A 21,599-nucleotide genomic window follows, 5' to 3' on the forward strand; every position below is an offset into this window, starting at 1 on the left:
CCTCAGGTTCTTCTTGGAGACTTAAAACTAAAGCAGGCTATAACCCAGGTTTACATAGAAATTTCTAGACTATGGCTGTCACTATGGTTCCTCTGGAAAAGGAAACACTTCTTGTTTATTCAGATTGGAATAGTGGTCTTTAAATATATGATATATATATATATATATATATATATATATATATATATATATATATCATGTCAATCCCAGTTTCCTCTCCCTCCCTTCCATTTCCCCCAACCCCTCCTCCCATCCCATTCCCCCCACTCCATAGAGAGGGTAATGCCTTCCAGGAGGGATCACCAAAATCTGTCAAGTCACTTGAAGTAGGGTTTAGGCTCTCCCTCCTGCCTTTAGGTTAGGGAAGTATCCCTCCATGGGGAATGTGTTCCCAAAGTCCTTTCGTACACCAGGGATACATCGTGGTTCCACTGTCAGAGGTCCCTTAGATTGCCCAGGCTTTCTAACTGAGACCCTCTGAGTCACTAGAATGCTGATTTCCCAGCTATCAGTCTGGGTGGAATAGTGGTTTTATATAGCACCACAATGCAGTGAGCTTTCCTGCAATCCTACCAAGGAAACTCTCAGCTACTGTATATGGTACTTGAATTAACATTTTAAAATCACAGTTAGTGAAACCTAATGAGTCACCACCAGGTGTTCAGCAGAATGGAGCTTCTGTTGTAAGCTCTGTAAAATAATTCTGGCTACAGCATTATTCCATTTGCCAGAGCATATGGAAATAAAATTCAAAAAATTATATTATCCTTTCATGGAGCTCCATGGCAAAAAAAAATTATATATTTAGAAAAAAAAAAAAAAGACATAGCAATCCAAAGAATGTAACACACAGCTTAAAATGCACTAGGGTGGGACATGGACCTCAGCCCATGCTGCCTACACTTGCTAAAAGATTCCCATTCCAGAAAATGTCATTTGTTTGGAAGTTGATGAGAATTTATATTGATATAATACAGTATGGGGAATTGTGAAACTGGGATAATATCATCCATAATAATTTTGTAGTAAGATGATAATTAAAAAAGAAAACCATATGAAGAAAACAGAGAAATAAACATCAGCTAGCCCTTAAGAAGGAGCTAAAAAGAGTTGTAAGACTTACATACATCGTAGAACAATATTGAATGTAAAATGTTGAAAGGTGAAATTTAATACTTTGCTGGAAGAATTTACTTTAGCTTGCAAATCCAGGTCACAGTATATCATTTCAGATTAGCCAAGGCAGAAGCACAAGGAGCTACTAACATAGCATCCTCAGTCAACAGCAGAGAGAAAAAAGTGCATCCACACTACAAGTCTGCTTGTTCTCAACAAACTTATTCCAACCTCACAGTTCAGGAACCACTACCTAGGGAATAATGTCACCCACAGTGGGCTGAGTCTTTCCACATGAGTTTACCATCAAGGCAACCCCCCACAAACATGGCACAGATCAAACTGTTCTAGATAATTCCACACCAAAAATTTCTTCCCTTGTGATTATAGATTTAGAAAAGTTAACAGTTAATTAATCACTAAAGCTACTGGAGGCAAGGCTCAGAAGTTAACAGTGCATACTGTTCCTGATGAAGGGCTGTAACCCACATCAGGGGGCTCACAATTACCTGTAACTACAACTCCTGGGGATGCAATGCCATCAAATAGCTTTTGTTGGAACATGCATTCATGTGCATTTGTATCCACAGATACAGAATCAGGCACATAATTTAAAAATAAAATAAATCTTAAAAACTTAATCAGTGTAATTCTTTTAGGGGAGTTCTATGTTGTTTTAAAGTAAGCACTCATATGTATAGACATCTTGATTAGAAGTGCTTTATCTATACCCTAAAAGTCTGGTAAGTTGTATTTTCAATTTCATTGAATTTTAAGTTTTGAGCTAGGCAGTGGTGATGAATGCATTTAATATCCCAGCACTGGGGAGGTAGAGGTAGGTGGATCTTTGTGAGCTTGAGGCCAGCCTGTTCTATAGTGATTTGCAGGGTAGGCTCCAAAACCGTACAGAGAAACCCTGTCTTGAAAACAAAATAAGAAAGAAAGAAAGAAAGAAAGAAAGAAAGAAAGAAAGAAAGAGAGAAAGAAAGAAAGAAAGAAAGAAAGAATATAAAATTTTGCTCCTGAGTTCTTCAGTGATTCATTGATCCAGAGTGTGTTGTTTTCAGTCCTGGGGCAACTTCCAGAGTTGGACTAACTTTTAGTTTTAGGTTTATTTAGTATGATCTGCTAACATACAAAAAATAGTTTGATTGTACTGTTTTCTAGGATTTGTTTTAATTCAGGAAATGGTCTATTTTATAGATGGTTCCATGGGCTGCTGAGATGAATGTATACCCCATTTCTGTTAGATGGAATCTGTGGGTATCCATTAGTTAGATTTAATTGATAATGTATTTTAAGTCTGGGGTTTCTCTGTTTATTTTCCAGTTAGGTGAATTATCTAAAGACAGGAGTTGCATATTAAATGCACCCACTGCTATTGTTTTTTTTCTTCTAATTAAAAAACTATTCTCTCATATATTGCATCCCTACTGGGGTTTCCACTCCCTTCTCTTCTCTCAGCCTCCATGTTCCAGCTCCCTTCTTTCCCAGATCCATTTCTTCTAATTTGCCTTAAGAAAGGGCTGGCTCACAGGGAAATCTACTAAACATGGCATTTCAAGTTATAATAAAAGTAAACATATTAAAGATGGATGAGGGAACTCTGTAGGAGGGAAGGGGTCCCAAAAGCATGTAAAAGAATCAGAAACAGCCCCACTCCCACTGTTAGGAGACCCACAAGAACACCAAGCTACCCAACAATGACATATGTGCAGAAGATGTAGGTCAGACCCATACAGGCTCCCTGATTGCCACTTCGGTCTCTGTGTCTATGAACCCTTGTTACTTGATTATGTAGGCCATTTTCTTGTGTTTCCTTGACCTCTCTGGCTCCTACAACCTTTCCTCACTCTCTTCTGCAGTATTCTTGAGCTCTACCTAATGTTTGGTGTGGGTCTCCACATCTGCTCCCATCAGTTGCTGAATGAAGCCTCTCTGGTGATGCTTATGAAAGGCTCCAGTCTACAAATATAGCAGAGTATCATTAGTAATCATTTCATTGACTTCTTTTGGGTCTAGCCTAGGTTTCTTGGCTATCCACACTCTGGTTCCTGGCCATTCAGTCAGTGTCATAGATGAGCTTCATCTCATGGCATGGGACTCTAGTTGGACTAGTCATTGGTTGGCCATTCCCACAAATTCTGTCCACCGTTTCCCCAGCACATTCTATAGGCAGAACAAATTGTAGGTCAAATGTTTTGTGGCTGGGTTGGATGATGATTTTTATGCCTATTTGTATTTTGAAATTAGGAACTCTAAAATTAATTTTTTTCTTTATTAATATACTGTGACATTCTTTATCTCTTCTGACTAGTTTTGTTTTGACATCTACTTCGGCAGAAAGCAGAGAGCGATCACATCTTATTTATTTATTTATTTATTTATCTATTTATTTATTTATTGTTTTGGAGCCTGTCCTGGAACTTGCTGTGTAGATCAGGCTGGCCTTGAACTCACAGAGTCTGCCTGCCTCTGCCTCTTAAGTGCTGGGATCACCACTGCCTGGCTTTATTTTAAGCTTTTGTTTGAATGACAGGTGGAGTTCCAGCCTTGACTCTGAATCTGTGAGTATCTTTACCAGAGAGTTTGTCTTTCATGGAGACAAAAGGTAGTTAGTTGTATCTAGTTTTGTGGGCTTTTGTTGTCATTAGTTAGGTTTTTTTTTCCTGTCTTTTGATTTGTTTTATTTTTTATTGGAATCAGATTCAAGACTCTAAGCATCATGGGCCATAGCTATTGAGTCAGCTCCAGGATCCCCCCCCGCCTTTTTTTTCAACCAGTCCACCTGTCTCCATTTCTTTATTGGTGAGTTAAGGCATTTATATTTAAGGTTATTGTTGCAAGTTGTTCACTAATACCTTTGATTATATTGGCTTATTTTCTGATTGGCTTTTATATATATATATATATATATATATATATATATATATATACACACACATATATATACATATATATATGTATGTATGTATGTGTATATATATATATATATATATATATATATATATATATATTCCTTTTGGTGTTGGGGTTTGCTGGTTTACTGTGTTAGACATAACAGATTCTGACTGAGTATCTTTTTTCATCTGTTTCTCTAATAAAATTTATTTTTTCATTGTTCTATGAATGAGACTTTTTCTCCTCTGTACACAGCATTCCTTACATATATACTGCATTGCTGACTAAGTTGTTATGAACTATGTTAGTTTGTGTTTATTTTGAAATGGCTTTATTTATGTAATAGTTTTCAAAGATAATTTTGTTGGTTATATCTGGTTGTGAGTTATGATTTTCACTGCTTGAAACATATCATTTTGTGTCTTCTTGGTTGTCACAGTTACTGATGTGAATGCTAATATTATCATTTTGTGTTTAACATTTTCCCTTTGAGCTTTTGATATTGTTTCTTTGCTTTGTAATTCTTACATGTTGACTACAATATATCAAAGATAAGTACTTCTCTGGTTATGTTTGCTTGAGGTTCTAAATGCCTATAGCATTTGAATGTCTACTTTTTTCTTTAGATGTGGAATATTTTCTCATATATTTATTGAATTGAGTAGATCCTCTTTATCTTTCATTTTGTATGTCTTGTGATTTCTCAGGTGTAGTCTCTTGATTTCACTGTTCCAGGATACTCACTATATCCTTTGGTGATGTCTAAAGGCAGAATTTTGTCGGACTTGTCTTTCATCACTGATAATCTCTTTTTTGATTATTTGCGCCTTTGAAAATTCATAGATCAATTTTAGTAGTAAACTTCTGAAATTATCATTCCCCATTTTACCTATTTTATGTATCTTTGATTTTAGTAGTTGAAGAGTCATCATTGTTCAGAGAAGTGATTTTGACTTGCTTTTTTCATATTTCTTATGTTTTTCTGTGTTGGAATTTGCCTATCTAATGGGTTAGATAACTCAGCATTATTGGGGACATTCTTATCGATCAGCCTATTACAGAGGATTCAGTGTTCGACTTCACACTGCTTAGAAAACAAACTTTTATGTAAACTATCAAAATGTACAAAACACAACTATGCTTAAAGTAATTTAAAGCCTACTAACTCATCATCACTGGTCATTAACCAGATAATGTGAAAATTAACGCAGAATACTCTCTGAAATTAAAGTTTTTTAGAATAAAGAAATTGTAAATAAATGAGGTAATGGAAGAATGGGAATGGGGAAATAAAGGATGGAAACAAAACAAAAAGAATAGAAAATGTTATGGAGGAAAGAAAAAGAAGTTATAGTTTAGAAAAAAAATATTTTCCAATAATGGGAAGGCTCCAAGCAAAATCATATAGTTACAAAATAGGGGACAAAATTAAACTCATGGGTTTCTTTTTAAATAATAGAAGCAATAAATGTCATTAAGAATATACTAGAGAGATAAAAGAGGGAGGGGACCACAACCACATAAGAATAAAAGAAATGTAGAATAAAGAAAGGACTTAAGGGGGAAATATTGCTCAATAACAAGTAAAATATATTAATAAAATTAGATGAATGTATAAATGGGTATAAGGATAAAAAAGTGGGGACACAGAAAAAAAACTGACACTGTGTTTCTACCAACTTTCTTTTTGTCACCCCTATAGTAGCATTTTTACATCATTGGGTTTTGTCTGAGCCCACATGTATCTGTAATTTTAAGAACTAGTTATTGACCTGCTAGAGGAATGCACCTGTGTGTAGCAACTATACAACTACAACTTCTGAGTTTTGGTGTTCTGTACCAGTGGGCAGCAAATGTAAAGCTCCTGAAGTTGATGTACTCTCCAAGTTGGGCTTAGGGCAATCAAATTTAGGGTTACCCTCAGTTGGTGAGATCTGCTCTAAGAGATGTAGGACATAGATACCTGCTTTTATGAACTTTACTGTCTAAGAGAAGCGTCCTACCTACTACATTTTCAATCTTATCAGCATCACCCTCCCCCACAATAATTGCTTTTCAGGGCTCTCTCTCAGCATGGATAGAGGACAGAGTAAATTCAGGCTCTTTTTCTTGTGACTGTTCCCCTTTCTTGGCCTCCCAGAATGGTGGTTTTCTTTCCCCCACAAACAATAAGTTCACTCTAAGATAGCACCTGGCCAAAGCAACAGAATCGTAGAGTGACAGGAATTATTCTGCTTCTCTTCTAGTTGGGAAAATCACTATCTCACCAAAACACACAGTTGTTTTTGAGGGCTATGAAATCTGTAGGTAGGACAACATCTCTTTATACCAGGGCCATCTGGTTTACCTTTTGTAGGAGTCTTTTGCTTCTCCCTGACTAGGGAGCTACATAAGTAGCTGTGGTGAGTACGGATTCTTTTCTATGTGAATTGTCTGTCCTGCAACTGTCTTTCCAATTTTTGGGTTCCTATAACTTCCTTTGTGAGTTTCTGAAACTGTTGCTCATTTTCTCTGTTTGGGATAAAGGTTGTTCTTACTTTCTGATTCTTGTCCTTCACTAGGTTATGTGAAGGTAGCTCTTAATCTGCCATCATACACAGAAATCCTACCTCCCCCCTTTTTTTCAAGTAACACATTTCTCTTTTTTAAAAGAATGTATAATATTTATCTTCTGTTTAATTCTCCCTTGTTCTGCTAAATGTAATGTAAACACTTTCAAGGCTAGAATGTCATGAATTTTTAACTGATATTTGCCAATATTATAGACACATACTGGGTACCTCAGTATTATTTATGAAATGACTGAATGAAAATATTATTCTCACTGTTGCCATTTCCTGGCCCAAAGCAGTTACTAAATATCTAAACAAAAGAACCAGAAAATATTAATGTGTTTGACAAGGAAAGTTATACACATTGAGGGGAAATTTCAGCATAGTATTTACTATGGACACAAACCCCCAAAAGTAAATCAAAGCATTATTCAAAGGGTGACTAATTGTTTCCAGTCATTGGCACTTATAGTTCATTCCTCAGCTGTGAAATAAGTCATCATAAACTCTATATCTCATTTTCCCACACTAAAGTTAAAAGTTGTATTTAAACAAAATTTGTGGTTCAAACCCAGTTTCTGGAAGATGATTTCTGGCATGGTCATATATGTCCTAGTGTAACAAGGGAACAGAATCTAGCCTTTTTCTATCAGTAATTCCAAACATTCAAATCTATGTTTGCAGAAATGAAACAGTATGTAAATAATAACCGTGACCGTAAAAACATTAATAGTCTTTTAAAAGGCTTTGTTTCCACATAGTGAATTAACATGTAAAATGCATTATGTATAACAGTGAATTAGAATTAAATTAGAATTAAATAGTTTAAAATATTTGAAAATATAAGATCTTAAATTTAATGTGAAAAATTGAGTTTGGGCTGAACTGAATTTTTAAACAGTCTTGGTATTCTGACCTTTTCCAAAACAAATGAATCATGAGCAATCTGAATGAGTGGATGTCTTTTTTCCAGAAATATATCAAACTGTAGCCATTTTTCCACCATTACGTCGTGGCAAGAGGGGTATTGACAAGTAATGACAGCTACTTTAACTTAGTGATTTTGCCACAATATTCATCTTTCTGTACTGACCAGCATTTTATTTTCACTTGGGCCAAGTGACTGTCTGGCTAATTAGCTTTGGAGCCATGAGGTTGGATCAGCCTGGGTCATTTGCAATAAGACTTTCACCTTCAGGAATAGTCACAAACATGAGTTCTGATGAACCACTGGAAGCCAGGGCTTAGCATTTTACTGTTTTTAGAGCACCCTGCTCTGTATCCCTGACCCAATTTTACTATAGTTTTGAGAAACCTGCAGATTTTGATCATGGTCACATGCAAATTGTAATTATGAAGCTATATTTTAATGCTGTCTTTCTCTCCATAAGCAGAGTCTACTTAGTTGTTCAGCTATTTCCTATGGATTAAAAAATTCCCTCCTAGAGGGAGAAGGAAAGTTAGAAAGGATGGGGTTTTCATGAGAATGTCCCCCCATGGGATAATATATTTGAATGCTTGGTCCACCCCCTCTCTTCCTCCTTCCTTCCCTCCCTCTCTTCCACCAACTGCAAATAAGATGAAAGCTCTCAGCTCCTTCTCTAGTATGGAGCTGCCTAGTTGGAAGCTGCTACTATGCTCCTAACCATGATGATCAAGGTCTCACCTTCTGAAACTGTAAGCAAGCCCCCATTTAATCACATTTTTTTTTTTATAGGTAGCCTTGGTCATGCTTTCTCTTCACACCAATAGAAAAGTAACTAAGACAATAAGACTCAGGAAGCTAAGAAGAATGAAACACACAAAGCTCAGAAAGTTGAGAAAGTCATAAGGCTCTTTCCTCGGGCTATATAAGCAGTAGTCCTTGCTAGGGAGAATAGACTTTCCACCACGTTAGCTGCATGTACACTGTGTGGTGAATTCCAGGGAGTCCTCAGCCATGCTATGCTGGGATTTTCAAAGAAGCAGCTGCCTTTGGGCCACTCCTGCTCACTTAATGGCTCTGTAAATAACTCCAATACATATGCTAACTGAATGTCCACATTCCAAGGATGAGTGTCACTACAAAGATGTCTGTTTTCCTCCTGAAACAAAGCTCCAGAAGACAAAATGCCTGGATTTTCAAGGACTACAATGAGAAGTTCAAATAAGACAGCATCCCACAGTGTTGCCACAAGTCCTCCATTCTTAAATTCTCCCAGCTTCTCCTACTGCTAATTCAAATACATTTAGGGATACTACCTCTTGTTTTTAAAATATTTGTGTGTGTGTGTGTGTGTGTGTGTGTGTGTGTGTGTGTGTGAGAGAGCGAGAGAGAGAGAGAGAGAGAGAGAGAGAGAGAGAGAGAGAGAGAGAGAGAGAACGCACAGGTGCATGCAGCAGCCAGCACAAACCAGAGAAGCTTTGGATCCCTTGGAACTGGAGTTAGCAGTGGTTGTGACCCACTTTACGAGGCTGTGACTCATGTGATGTAATGTGGGGAACCAAGCTTTGGCCTCCTGATCAAGTCAGTTCTCTTAACTTCTGAGCCATCTTTCAAGCCTCACCAACTCTGATTTTAGAGAGAAATTTCTAACACACACACACACACACACACACACACACACACACACACACACACACGATTTTGAATATACCTATGTAGATAGACATATAAAGAGATATTATAAAATATTTATTGTTCTTATATATGAGTGGACAAATAATAAATAGCTTTTATTTCCCTTTTTGATTTTTTTCTAAGACTCTTGTTCTGTTTTATAATCAGAAAAACCCATTTGATTTATAATAGTGAGAATTCCAAAAGACAAGAAGGAAGGATCATTTTAAACTAAAGAGGAGTTATAACACTCAGTTTGTTATGTGTTGAAATGCTTTGCCTGTAATTCTCTGATTGACTATGAAGCATATCTTTAGGTTAGAAATGGCTAATAATAATTTTATATAACATGTAAAAATAGACAGATGGATGAAACCACTAAAATAGTAGATTATGCCACTATGCTAATTGTTTAGAGACAAAAAAGAGAATGGAATTCAAGAATATAGATACATCTAGGCTAAATGGTCACTAAAGGTTTAGACACAAGCTTCCCACACATCCCTCCTATATAATCACCATGATTGCTTAAAAGTTTGCAAAACATAACAAAATCTAACTTAATCCCAGATAGCTCTAGTGTGGCTCTTAAAGCTTCCACTAAAGTGCAAATAACATATTAATTTATGGGCAAGAGAAGACTGATTGACCCTCATTAGACAGAGTATGAAAAAATAGAAAGTTAGTAATTTATTTTCCTTAGGAAATATATTTTAAAAATGAGAAATGATGATATAGCCGGGGATATAGAATTCATAAATCTCAGAGTACTGTAAATAATAACAAGAAAACAAAAATATAAGCCACCATAAAACCAAAGAAATTGCAGGTTGTTTTTGAGAAATTCAAATTATTTAAATGACTCCAGAAGAGGTAAAATTGAATACATCAATAACCATATTAATAATCCATCCTGACTAAAAAAGAAAAGGAATGGAAAAGAACATGAGTGAGTTCTATTTGACTCTTAAGGAGCACATAATTTATGTTAAATAAACTTTCCAAATAATACAAAATATTAAGATCCTTCAAAACTCACTCAATTAAGTTCCAAAATTTTGTTACAAAACCAGAAAAATAAACAAAATAGGGACAAAATAGATAAATCTTACTTATAAACACAAGCACAAAAGATTAGTCACAAGTTAAAATCAGTAATTTTTCACAGAACATTACAAATTACCAAATGACATTTATTCTAGAAGGACATGATATTGCATTGGGCAGTATATTAACATAATTTCCAAAAAGTAAGAGTTAGAGAATGTTATTCATTGTTACAAAAGGTATTTCTTCTGAATTAATACCATCATTAACTTCAAACTAGAATTGAATATGTCCTTTAAATATGAAAATATAGTAAACAGTACATTTAATAGAGAAACATGAGATGAATTTCCACCAAAGTCTTGATAAAACTTTTAAATTAAGATTTATTTCAACTCATACATAAAAATGCTTTACTTATGCCATAGCAACTAGAATAAGAATCCAAATTAATCCAACAAAACAAGAAAGGAAAACAAATTGGAAACACCGAAAAAGTAAGTCAAACGTAATATTTGCTCAAAGTAGAGTAGCATGAGGAGAAATCAACAGTATCAATACAAGGCCATTACACAAAACTCAATAGAGCTAATTAGACAACTTGGAGACAAAAATCCAGCTCAATAGCAATAAAATTATTTTAAAATCCATGAATCAGTGTAACACACTTGTGAGACTTTTATAGGGAAAATTATGTAATTCCACTGAAGTGCCTATAATTAAGCTTGAATATGTTTTGGTTAAGGAAATTCAATAGCATAACAATGTTAATTAAATTCAAATCAATTATATGTAATTCCCCAAATATTTTAATGAAAGCTCTTTCTTTTAAAATTCATCTGAAAAAGCAAGCATTCATAGATATATTTAAAATTAAGTAACAGGAATAATGAGAATATAAACCATTAAGGATATCATTTATTTATTTCATAGTTCCCTTTAGAAACTATGCTACCCTTTTTAGAAGGACATTTTTTGTTTGGTTGGTTGGTTGGTTTGGGGGGGGGGCATAAATACTCCAGGTTTCTGAATTGGTTGAGTAATTGCCTTGAGATCTTACCTTCCTTGTAGTCAGTATTGAAGACAGATTTGATGGGAAGGAAAAAGGAACCTTATCTGGCTTCACCAAGCTGTATCCTTTTGCTCTGCATAGTGGAAGTTCTCTGCTTTGAGAGATTGGTAGTCAATACCCAGCCAATGTCAATATTGTGCTATACATTTTATTCTCATCTGATTCTAAATTCTTGTTATGAAGATTTGAAGAATCCAGAGAGACTATTCAAAAACAACCCAAAAGGACAAAAGACATTGTCAACTTAAAACACATACACACACAATTTAAATTCTATTCCCTTTCTAATAGTTTGTACATCTTCTTTTATTTGTGTGTCAGTGTGTGGCTGTGTCTGGGTGTGTGTAGTTGTGTGACATAGGACCACAGAGAACAGAAGAGGGTTTCAGAGCCTTTGGAGCTTGAGTACAAGAGTTTGTGAAGCAGACACCTGATGTGGCTTCTGGTTTTTGAGATCCAAACTTCTGCCCTCGGGATTGAGCATCAAGAGCTCTTAACAGGAGATCCATCTCTCGGATGCCACTTCTCAGCCAAGAATGCTTTCTTGGCTGCAACTCTTAGGTTCCCCTCATTTGTTCCGTTTACATTTCTCAACCATACCCCTAAGACCCTGTTTCATCAGATTTCAGTCTTAGCACCATTCCATGACAGCACTGACTTAGTTTCCCCCAAACCATCCAGGCAATAGTTCAAGGATTCTTCTGTGCTCCCAAAGGTGACAGAAAAGGAATAATCAGGGGTGTGGATGTCTGTGAATGTGTACCCTAGAGTTGCTTTTCAGCAAACTGCAGAGTACATGTGTTGTCTAAATGAATTCTTACTTATATTTCCAAATTCCCTCGCTTTTAGATATGAGCTTGTGTGTTTACAGCAAAAGAAACAAAACTTGTGGGCAGAAAGAAACACAATCTGGTTCATGTGCAATTTCTAGATGTATCTTTTGTTGAGAGAGATGGCTCTACCTGTTCAGTGTAACAAAGTGATTTTGTTACTCATCATTTGTTTTGCCTCATGGTTTCTGGTGTTTTGACTTGCCATACACCTTGGGTCTCCTGCTATTCACTGGAGACTCTGAGGATGCTGACTCTCCTCAAACATGGCTCCTGGGTTCATTTCCCAGAGACTCCTTATTGCCTCTGCCAATGTACACACACCTTCCAGAGCAACAAAAATTCTAGAATAAAGGAAATGTGATTGTTGATGGGCAACACTAAGCTCCTTACAGTTTATCCCTTCACTCCAGTCACTCCAATGGCTCTCCACAGAAAGCCCAAACTGCTAATGAATCACTTTCTTTTCCCTTGAATGGATGCACCTGGTAAATCATGTGTTGGGGAAAAAAATGCAATTCTGACTATTCATCTTCCAGTCACTGGGTGGCCAGCTGTGTACTTGTAGAAAACAGATATATTAGAAACAACATAGGTGAAAGTGAGATGTGCTATATCTTCTTCCAGAGAAAGGGTTAAGGAACCACAACCTCCAACTTGGAGACAGTGACTGCTTTATCCTGTTAGGAGAGTGGGCACTGTTTTCATAATAATGAACCATAATTCTTCTGCTCCACAAAATTCTAATGCTGTCAAGTATGGTAAGACAGATGATCCTGCTTAAAATTATATTTTACAAAGCAAAACAGATATAACTCAGTAACTGTGTATCTAATTGCCTTAATTGCCTCATTTATCACATGAGTTAAGTGAGCTGATGTTTTCTACTTTGCTTCACCCATGTAATTCTTGTAATATAAGAGCTGAGATGCAGTGCCAGGCATGAGCGAGAAATCCTCTCTCCTGAGAAAAGATATCATGGAGTAATGTTGGATTTGAGTTCCAGTTTATTGAAAAATCAATGTCCATTTGTATGACCAACACATATGGCTTTCTTCCAGGCTGATGATGGCTTCGGGAGGCTGGGTATCAACTAATGAAGTCAGATCATCTTACCTAGCACCCGAGTTACAGTTGGCAAAGTGACTTTGTCATTAAAATCTGGCTTATCATTCCTATTGAGGTTCTCCCTATCTCGCTTTCCTCTCCACTCCTCCAGCATTACACTGTTGTTACCCTCACACACAGATAACAGACTTAAGGCTCCAAACTTTAACATTTAAAAGGGACTCAGTATGATGTTCAGCCCTCACAGGATAAACAGTTGTTTCTCATCAAGGGCAAGAACACACACACACACACACACACACACACACACACACAAAAACCACACACACACACACACACACACACACACACTTTAATATGTGATCCTTCCTGTTCAGCCTTGACTCAAAACTGACATTTGAGCAGGTCAGCATCAGATTTATAACAGGCTCAATTGAAATTTGTCGGTTTAGCTGTCAGGGGCAAATCAACAAGGCTCAATTTGTCTAACATGTTGATGCATTCCAATAAACATAGTCCAGCTGACACTTTATACAGTGCTTTCATAATTTAGAAACCTTAATTCCTCACAAAGTCATGCTATTTCCCATTATTAAGTGGAATGGTGATCTAAATTGCAATGATGTTCTCACCCCCCATGTTCCCCCCCCCGGGGGCATACTCTTGGCAAGATAGTCATTGGCCACTGGGGCTTTGGCAAGACAAACTTCATTTTCCTCTCTGAGATCTGCCAGGAGTAATAAGTATTTTTGCCAGGAAGTGCCAGCTCAGCCACAGAGCAAGCTTCCTAGGTTCTTATTTGGTCACACCGTGTAAAGAGATTCATTTGCAAAGACACCAAGAGGTCACAAAATTCATGGGAGGAAGGAGAACCAGACATAGAGACAAGGTGTGCAGCACCATGTTTCCTTGCTAAGTGGAAGGAAGTCAAGGTCTTTTAGCACAAAACCTATTGTTGCATATGGGACTGCAGAGACTTTTGTCACTTTTGTCTTTGTACTCAATGCACAGCCCCGTGTTGACTGGTATTGGGACATTTGCTCTGGCTGGTAGTTCTCTTTGGTTGCTCAGTCTAAGAAAAAGGTAAGTTTCTAGTGAACTGCCTTCTATGGAAACTGTCATCCAGAGTCTATAGAAGGGACATTTAAAGTAGGGAGTAACAAAGTTCCTGTTTCTGAAGTGTTTAACTATGGTTGGAGTGCCCAGAGCTCATGGTCAGATAAAACACAGGCAGACTGGACTGGTAGCTTAGTGGTTAAGACCACTTAGTTCTCTTGCAGAGGACCAAGGTTAGGGGCCACATTGGGTGGCTCACATAGGCTTGCAATGAAAGTTTCAGGGGATCCGATGCCCTTTTGTGGCTTCTGAGGGCGCCTTACCTGCACATAGTGTATACATAAACGTATAGGGACACAATAATTATAAGGAAAAATAGTAAATGACAATAATTTGCCATAATAGAGTCAACATTCTTAAGGAGTTGAAATCAGACATGAATATCTTGTTTTGCATTGACTATATCTGATCTGATCCAACAACTGCACAGCAGAAGTAAGCACGGACATCTTGAAAGGTTCAGACTCACTTAAAATTTTGAACAGTAAATATATCTGTTTACCCTTGTGCAATAATTAAATACATTAAAGTGGCTCCTATAGGAAGCATAGTAACGAGGAAACCAATAGATAGAACTAGCTAGTTAGAAAGTAGACTTTCCAAGGAGAACCTCTCAAGGTTAGGACATAAACTCAGTTCTTTACAGATATAATAAGGCATACCAAGTAATAATGGGAGTCGCTATCATATATGTGACACACACTCACTTCCCTTTTCTCTTTCTTCTCCTTCTCCCCTTTCCCCTCTTCCCTGCACCCTCTCCCTCTCCTATTTATCCTCTCCTTTCCTTCTTCCTCCTCTTCTGTTCCTCTTCTTCCCTCTACTTCTTTTCTTATTTTTGAACAAATAATTTGTCCTTCCTATGTAATCCCTGTTTAGAACTATTTGAAGATTTAAGGCAGATAAAATTCCTTAATTCATTCCATGAGTATTTGGCTGAGTAGATCACTGTTAGACACAGTTAAAGAATTATTCACTACCCACTGTTACTGTTGGTAGACCTTTATTATAAGTACCACTTTCACTGCTCTTTTTCCCTTTCAATAAGCTAACGTGTTGGAGCCAGGGAGATTAGAATCCCTAATTTTCAATTGTGAGGCCCTTCTACCTGCTTTAAGCAGAGGACTGGCATCCAAGCATCCTCTCTTGGGCAACTAAGCAGACTTCTGTCATGGCAGCTGATGACTTTGAACCTTTTCCCAATGCTTTGAAGAAGCTGAAACTACAACTACAGCTGTTTGTGCTAAAACATACTATAGCTACAAGAGACATTTTATTGTAGCCAAGACTCTTTCAAGCAGCATGTTCAAGAATGTTGGGCCCCTGACAGTGGAAACCAGTATTTATCCCTAGTGCACAAATGGACTTTGGGAGCCCATTCCCCATGGAGGGTTACTCTCTCAGCCCAGATACATGGAGGAGGGCCTAGGCCCTCCCCCAAATGATGTGACAGACTTTGATGATTCCCCATGGAAGGCCTCACTATTTATTCCATAAATAGTGAGAAACAGGTACAAAGTAGTCAGGTAAAATTCCCTTTGTCAAGTATGATGATATCTCATGGGCTACTGAGTGATATAGTAAAGACGTTTGAGTAAGATGCTATAGGGAAGGATGCCTGCTCTGAGGAGGTACCAAATCATTTGAGACCTGAATGATGAAATGGAAGAAATCTCATGGATGTGTTGAAGAAGAATATGGGAAATGGAAGGAACAGCCAAAGATAGAGATGATTTATATATATTCGAGAAACTCAATATAAACCATTATATCTGGGCTACAGTGCTAGGGACTGTGGTTGTTAATGGAGGAAGGGATCCCTATAGGATAAGGATAGTCCCTGCAGATCTTTGAGCTAAGAAAGAAATAAAACACTAAAGAAGAAAGCCGAGTTATCAGTTGAAAGAAAAGCCACATGTAAGAGAAAAGCTAAACAAATATTGGAAAAGGAACCTGGCTGGGGATATTCTACTTCGATACCTTGCCCTTTTTAAGAGTGATAGAGAGATGGTAAGATGTAGTAGGCCTTTATCTGATGTGTTTAAAGTCACTACATGGTAAGACAAAATGAAAACAAAAGAACTAAAACAATAGATGATTTCAGAAAATTGGCTAACATGGTCCTTGTATAGAAAAGACTGAGCATAGAAATTCTATCGACATCTAATTGCTGGCATGTGCAGACTGATAAGTGTTACCAAATGCCTTCCTAAATAAGTATGGAGTGGTGTGGAAAGAAATGTGTCTCGGTTGGCTAAATGGTGAAAGCGGCAACCTATTAAGAGAATTATTCTCAGAGCTTGGATGTAAATTGATTTTATGAGCATGTCAAGAAGTCAATCAATGACAGACTCGTAGCAAAATAGCAGAGCAAAGAATAATATATGGAGCAGATTCTAGTCAAATACGAAAGCCCTGATCTTATCACACAGAATGTCCAGTTTAATGACCACACAGCCGTTCTTTACTCCAGTTTGCTATTTATGAACTTCAACTATGCTGTTTCAGTTTCATTCTGATTAATGATACATACATGAAGTGGTTTTTTTCCTCAAAGGGAAACCAACTTTGTAATGTTATAACCTTATTTTTTTTAATCAAGATGAAGTTTATGCAATACAAAGCCACCCATCTTAAAGTCTACAATCAGCCTTATTTAGTGTATTCACAATGTTGTGTATATTTCACCTCAGTCTAGTTCTAAGGAGGAGAAACTGTTCAAATTCCATTAATGAATAAGTGAACAAGAGGTGATATAGCCATAAAATTGTATGTTATCTAACTACAGTAGGGAATGAATGTTGATTCATGAAGCCAAGAGAATGAACCTTGAAAAACAAGACCAGTAAGACAAAAGGACACAAAATTTCACATATTCTATGATTTGATTCCTTTGAAATGCCATATGCTATATAAAAATACAGATGTAAGCACAAATGTATAGAAGCATATAGATAAGTACACATTTTGCTTGTAGGGTTTTATTATAAGGGGTTGAACCTATCCAATATGGAAACATGAGAAACAGATGATATGACCTTGAGTTTCTTGAGTTGCTAATGGAATCTGATATCTACAGAAAAATGAGATGGTTTGGAGGAGAAGATTCAAGGATAAGCCGGAACCTGTGGATGGAGCTGGATCCTACAAAATGAATTGGAACCCATGTGATTTCATCATCTCCTCCAAATTCCTATTTTTAATAATAATGGCTTTTATTTTCAAGAAGACCGTGTAGCCTTTGTCACAGAACTAACTGTTACCTGATCCAAGAGTCAGAGAACTTGGTGCAGGAGTTTCAACAGCAGCTAGAGGGGTTGGAGGCTAAAAAGTAAGAAAGCACCAATCAGCATGGGCTACCAGAGGACCAAAGATCTGAGCTGTGTCTACCATCTCTGTTCCAGAACAAGCTATCTGGAGCAGTTTAGGGTTTGAACTGATTGGCTAAAGGACACATACATCTGGAAAATAAGTTTCCAACTTAGCTAAAATGACGTGAGACAAATCCTTTTCTGTCTCCAAGGATGCTTACAGAATTAATGAGTAAGCAAGTGTGAGACCAGGTTTTGGCAAGCATTTTAATACTTCCCTTGCCTACATAATATGCAAAAGGTATTTTGTAAATAACTTATGTGGATCAGAAAATAGATTGAGAATGTTTCCAAGACTGTTATTTTACTATGGCCTCACGAGAACTCTACAGTATAATTAAAAAATGTTTATTGCCATCATGGAAATGCAAACGCAGCACAGAGGTACAGATTGCTAAGTAGCCCAGGCAGTAAGTTGCTGAGCAAAGAAACCACATTTAGATCTATTGTACTACAATGTCCATACTCTCTTCACTCTACCATTCTGCTCCTGCATCTCATCTCTGCCCCAAAACCCCATTTTGCCCCAGTACCCCCGCTCTGCTCCAGTACCCACACTCTGCCCCTGTACCTCCACTCTGCCCTTGCACCCCCAATTTGCCCTGCTCTATTTTGCATACAGGGAAGCTTCTCTTCCCCTCCCCCCTTTTTTTCTTTTTCCAGAATTAAGAGGGACTATATGCCTCCTCTTCTATGTGGCTATAATGGAAGATGTAGCTCAGCAGTTTGCACCTTTTCAGGGATTGTATGAAGTTCCATACTTAAATGGGCATTCATCATTATCCACCCTGAAGAAAAAGACAAGCGAATTCTTGGGTAATTTCAATTTAGATGTTTGCTGCTGAGTTGTAGAGATAAATACCAACATGTACCATTTTGAAATTGAAAAAAATGTTTAATATTATCACAAAATACTTTGTATATTATTTCTATAGCCAAAGAAGCAAATTAAATAATCATATATAATATCTGTCTATGATGAGGCCTCAAAGTGATAATAGCTAACAGTTTTTAGAACAATGTGCATGGTTTTTTGCTAAGAGCTACACGTGAATTATTTAATGCATATTAGTGGCACTGAATGGAAGAGGTAATTAAGTACTGTGATTAATGCAAATGGAATTTTAAAAACTTGCTCAAAGGAATAGGTAGTGAAGTAATACAATCTATTTAATTGTGAAGTGCTTGATCATAATTATTATATCATTTAAAACTCATTAGCAAGTGTGTCTGATTATTTTACAAGTATCAATGGAGTGACTATTAGGTGTTCAAATAATGACACCAAATTAAAACAGCATGGGACAGGATAAAATGGTGAATATGATGACAATCATAGTTTTGTGTTATAATAACTGTTTTCAAAGCATTTTTCTGAAAGATGTACTAATGTGTGGCAGATAAAAACAGTATTTGAAAAGCGTCCCTACTAAAGCTGGGCGTATGATAATCCTTCCCACAAGGACATTGAAATTGCTGATTCTGTTTTCACAGACAGCAATTAAGTATAATCTATAAATTGTAACACTGATCATTGAAATTAGCACAATTCATGAACATAAAAACAAGCTAGCAAGAGTAGTCAATTGTTTTTTCTCTTCACAACTACACATACAAAATGCAAATATACAAACCAATGGTAGCTAAGTGATCATGGAGATTGCTGCTGCTAGTACAACAGACCCCCTCCTTGGGCTGTTTTAGATTTTCTTTTGCTACCTATGCTGTTGTTTTTTTCCTTCCATTCCTAATTTTATGCCATTTCATCACTGATCTTTGATGCTTCTAAACTAGAGAAGACATGAAGCTTGGCTGGACTGGGAAATTTCATTTCTTAGAGAACGTGAAAGATGGGAAGGCAGAAGTGCAGGTCATACTGATCTTATAGAAGATTAGTTATTTCCTAGTTTTCCTACATCACACATTGTATTTGCAGATTTTTGGTCCAGATTTTCTTATTAAAAAGCATCCTTTAGTCTAGAATTTCAATGGATGTTCCTGATAATGGACTAACCTAGACAACTTCTCTCACCATAGAATGGGAAATGTATCTGACTGGACAACTCACTGCCATCTGAAAACATGAATAAAAACTCTTACAGAGTTGACCACTTCAATATCTTCTGCCACATGGACCCATTTCCATTCTGAAAAGCAAGGGGCTTTAAACGAAATGTAGTCTTTTGTTGTATTGGAGAGATGGCTCAGCGGTTAAGAGCAGGTACTGCTCTCAAAGAGGACCAGAGTCTGTTTGGTTCCCTGCATACACAATGAGCATCTGAACATTGTCTGTAACTCCATCTACAGGGGATCGGATAATACCCTCTTCTGGTATCATCCAAGTTTTTGTAATATTACTTTTTTTTCCCACACAGAGATTGTGTCTTAAATATGAAGTAGAATACTCACCAATTTCTATACAACATACAAAATAGACTCTTCCTATAAAACCCTATTCCTGGAAAACAATCTTGGCTTGGCTTTTATGTCTCTAAATGTGAGGATTAGTTCAACATTGCTCTCTGGAAAGGCTGACCAGACAGCAGTTAACAAATCACCCACGAACAGAAATAAATTCCCGGACAAACTGGGCAAGATCTGGGCTCTACTTCCCATAAATCTCTAGCCAGCCTCTGTTTTTTGGCCTTTTGTTCTCGGAATCACAATTCTCTTCTCTTCTCTTCTCTTCTCTTCTCTTCTCTTCTCTTCTCTTCTCTTCCTTGTCTGCTCTGTCTCCTTTCCTCCCAAATGAGATTTATTCCATCTTAATAATTTATTTGATTTTTATTTCATGTTCATTGGTGTTTTGCCTGCATTCATGTCTGTATAAAAGTGTAGGATCCCATGGAACTGGAGTTACAGATGGTTGTGAGCTGCCATCTGGGTGCTGGGAATTGAACATGGTTCCTCTGGAAGAACAGTCAGTGCTCTTAAAACTGAGCTATTGCTCTAGCCTCAAAGTCAATCTTATTTAAAACAAAAGCAAACATAAAAAAATGTATTTTAGTGTGTGTGCACGTGTGTGTGTGTGTGTGTGTGGTGTAGTATAGTGTGTATGCTATTGTTTATGTATGGAGGTCAGAAGGCAACTTGGGGAGTCAGTTTTTTTCTTTCCATTATGTAAATCATGGGAGTTAAACATAGGTTATCTGGCTTATGGCAAATGCTTTTACCAACTGGGTCATCTTACCAAGCCCAATTCAACATTTGAAAACTCAGTGAGTTTACATGATACATTACAACAAGGTAAAGAAGAAATCACGTAATCATAACACAAGCAGAATGAATAAATGATGCAATCCAGTATCCAGTCTTGATTAAAAACTCCCAGCAAACCTGAGGTCACTTCCTAAATTTGGAAAAGAGTACCTACAAAGACAACGTTATAGCTAACGTTATAGTCAGTGATTTAGAAGATTTCTTGCTAAGTCAGGAACAAAGCAATCTTTGTCCATCTCTCCTTTCAGCATCACACAGGAAATCCTAGGAAAATGCAACAGGATGAGGAAGGGGGCTAAGATGCTCAAGACAGAAGAAATAAAATTTCCCTTGATCACAGATGACATGATTACCCATCTAGGAAATCTGAAAGAAATGGGAGAATAAGCCCATGGGTACTAATAAACAATTTAGAAGAGTGCCAGGATATAAGATCTGTTCAGAAAAGTAAATCCCTTTCCTAAATATTAGCAATGAAGAACTGAAATCTAAAAGGAAAAACACAATACAGTCTTTATAACTGTCTCTACCAAAATGAAAAAGGTATAAATATAACAAAATGTGTATATCTATTCAAGGAAACCTACAAAATTCTGATGAGACAAATAGAGAGGAAACAATAGAAGATATTCTATACTCATAGATAGAAGGCTTGAAATTGGCAGGACTTCTCAACTCAACCAATAGAGTCAATGAAATTCCAAATAA

Source organism: Phodopus roborovskii, unplaced genomic scaffold, assembly GCF_943737965.1.
Source record: "Phodopus roborovskii unplaced genomic scaffold, PHOROB, whole genome shotgun sequence".
Taxonomy (NCBI): domain Eukaryota; kingdom Metazoa; phylum Chordata; class Mammalia; order Rodentia; family Cricetidae; genus Phodopus; species Phodopus roborovskii.